Source organism: Apis dorsata, unplaced genomic scaffold (assembly GCF_000469605.1).
Source record: "Apis dorsata unplaced genomic scaffold, Apis dorsata 1.3 scaffold_111, whole genome shotgun sequence".
NCBI lineage: Eukaryota > Metazoa > Arthropoda > Insecta > Hymenoptera > Apidae > Apis > Apis dorsata.
Genome location: NW_006263406.1, coordinates 403,286 through 406,634, shown reverse-complemented (window position 1 = coordinate 406,634; position 3,349 = coordinate 403,286). Strand labels below are relative to the sequence as shown.

The 3,349-nt window shown below is 42.8% G+C and overlaps 1 protein-coding gene across 1 annotated transcript in view; it reads left to right on the top strand.

The window, feature by feature from the left end:
* Window positions 1–3,349, top strand: part of LOC102678672 (insulin receptor-like) — a 32,384-nt gene that overhangs the window by 22,188 nt on the left and 6,847 nt on the right. The gene's annotated exons all lie outside the window — the stretch shown is intronic.

Sequence of the window (3,349 nt, the reverse complement as noted above, 5' to 3'; positions counted from 1 at the left end):
ATATATATATATATTCGACTCGATTTCGACGGAGAGGTAAAATGAACGATATTTTTTCTCTCTCTCTCTTTTTCTCCGTTTGCCCTCTTACAAACGTTGTCGAGGATGGTTGAAAAGTCAATGGTGGTTTGAGACTTGTTGGAGGAGACTACTCTACGTCAAAAAAAAAAGGAAAGGACTCGCCGTTTCGATCGGATCTCTTGAAAGAATCGCGTGTGAAAAAGTGCATGCGTGTATGTATGTATGTGTGTGTGTGGTGCAAAGGCCGACTTGGGACAAATCCCCGGTCTACTAGGATTCCGAGCAATCGGTTTCCGGCCAAAAGAGATTCGAATCTCGGGTAAACAGGAAAGAGAGAGAAAGAGAAAAAGAGAGGCCCCCCTTCCCCCTACCCAAAGATTATCGAAGACAACCCGTTCGAATTCTCCCTCTCGTGAAATCTCCTCTCGAAGATTTTCGATCGATCGATCGATTCTTCTTCGAAAATGGAACGCGTTGGCCGCGCGAATTAGACAAGAGGCAGGATACAACGCGATACAATGGATCACGAAGGAGAAACGTAGCGTAGGAGAAGGGTGGGTGGACGTATGCGCGCCGTTCCACTTTCGAAACGCGGCCGTGCGCGCCATTCTCGGAAATTTCGATTCTCTCGCGGATCTCTCGTGGACGGAACGACGAGAGGTTTATGAGTTTGGCGGGCGCTGAGTGGATTAAAAAAAAGGGCGTGGAACGGAGCTCCGCTAATTCGCCACGCGATACTACGCCCTGAATTATTCCTCTCGCGAGCCATAGAGACAGAGAGAGAGAGAGAGAGAGAGAGTAGATGGGAGCAACGGGAATCGATTTAATAAAAAAAAATATATATAAAAAAAAATGAAGAGAAACAGAGAGAGAGTGGTGGACGACGACCCCTTTCAATCGATAACTTTTTATTTAAATTTTCATTGTTCGTTAATGGAAACGCAACGCGCGGCTGTGTGTTTCGCCCGTGTGCAACGGAAAGAGGGAAGGGGAGGGGGGACTCTTTATCGATCTCCTCGTAGCTCACGCCTCGTATATTACGCGTCGCGTGCTCTGCCTCTTCCGCGAGATAAATCTGCCCGTTGCTCGCGCCGTCAATCTCTCCCCCTCTTCCCCTCTCGCCGTGCTCGCCGCTCTTTTCACCAGCCGTTCAGCAATTTCGGCGGCTAATTATCTGTAATTTCGCGATCGGGAAGAAGAGATACGTGTCACCTGGCCTTCGATGAATATCGAAAGGGACGTAAGGGTAGGGTGAAAAAAAGTGCTATTTCATGATTTTCTTTTTCTTTTTTTTTTTTTTTTTTTTTTTTTTTTTGTTCTTTGAATAGAGAGAAAAAGTTGCATCTGCTACTTTGTAAGTTCAATGACGATGACATCGACATTTTATTTTTTTCTTTTCTTTTTCGATATCGAAATTTATCTTCTTCGATCAATTTTTGCGTTATACGTGCAGACGCGAAATGACGTGCAATTTTCTCCCTTCTCTCTCGACCGAATAATGTATATAATTACTTTTCTTCTTCTTTTTTTTTTTTCTTTCGAAATTAAAAATCCACATATCACGGCGCGCGCGCATTACTTGAACACACATTCAAGAGTGGATGATATAAAAAAAAGGGCAAAATTTAATTGAAGTTGAAGTTGCTAAGAATAAAGTTGCTTCGACAATTTTTTTTTTTTTTTTTTTATTCAAAGCATCGAGTCACCGTATAAATAACTTTATACAGCGGCTTTATACAGGCGAGCTTATATATAAGATATACGTATCGATCACAACGAAGCTACGAATAAAAACGTTGTTCGAAGTAATTATTTAAAGTAACTTTATCATTATTTTTAACCGGTTATTTTTTCTTTCTTTTCTTTTTTTCTTTTTTTCAATCGTCCACTCACGAAACCATAGGATAAAACCGCAAATACAAACGATACATCTAACTAACATCTATGTAAAGAGAAGACGAGAACGGATAGAGAAGAGTGCACGATCGTGACCTGTTGATCACGTACATAATAGACGAGAAAGATCTCTCATTATATTCCCCGTTCAAATCGAGGTTTCGAGTTAAACTCGCTCGGCTCAACCGATTTAAAACGATTCTTAGAGAGAGAGAACGAGAGAGAGGGAGGGAGAGAGAGAAGGGGAGGGAGGGGATGCGCCCGTTGAACGCGTTACGAAATCATAGCTCGAGTTTCTCTCTGTCCGTTAGGGCTCTGTCTCGCAACCTCCGGAGCCATGGGAATCCTGATAAATATCTCATTTCTCCGAGGCGAGTCGATAGGACGGCGGGAGGCTTGTCGCGGGAGCGGGTCGCGAGGGTGATCGATGGAACGTGACCGGGTCAGAGGGTTAATTAGTTTCCGGCTGGCGTGCTAAAAAATTCGAGCGTGTCGAGGGTCGAGGGTCGAGGGTTCGTCGCCAAGTTTCGAGCTTTCAACCGAGATCGTCCACAATTATCGTACTCTACTCCACACCGATCCCATTCCGGCTTTGGAAAAATTCGTTATTTTTTCCCCCTTCTTTTTTTTTTATCCCAATTTTGGAATTTTTTTTTTTTGTTTTTTCCGTCTCTGTTTTTTCTATATTTCAAATTTTCAAACGAAAAATGCCATCCAACGTTTTCCGTTGGGTTGGAACGTTTTTTTTTTTTTTTTTTTTTGAATTGGAAATGTTTCCCGTGTTTGCGAGAGACACGTGAAAAAAAATATACGAAAAAATACATCTTTTCCTTCCTTTTTTAATCAAAAAAAATACAAGTTCGAATCGACGCGTTTCCGTGATATTTTAGATTTTTCGGGAATTTTGACCTAAAAGAAAGTTCTAACTTTGGATATCTTTTTTCTCCCAAGAAAGAAATTGTTCGACTCGATGTTTTTGCTTCGCGTTTGTAAATCAAAGGAAAGAAAGAAAAGATAAAGATACGAAGGCAACTTCGACATGTTGTATCTGTCGCGACGCAACCGTGAAAATCGTTTACAATGGGAACGAGCGTAAATCGGAAGAGTTTCGTCGCTCCGAGAGAGAAAAACGCTAGAGTAAGGAAGGAAGGAAGGACGTAATCCTAGTTTGCCTAGGTGTATATCAAAATAAAAGTCGGGGCCAAGACAAGGGTTTGGACGAAAAGACGCGTACGTGTACGGCGATAAAAATAAATAATACAAGGCGCCAGACGTATCGATCCGGCCTTTTGCGCTCTCACCAGCCTCCGCGGAACTTGAGGAATTCCCTTGGCTCGCGTATAAGCTAACAAGGGGGCGGCAAACTGCTAGGCCCTTTGTTCGCCGGTTTTTGGTCATCGACACGCCGACGAGATTAAACGAATTCGAACGC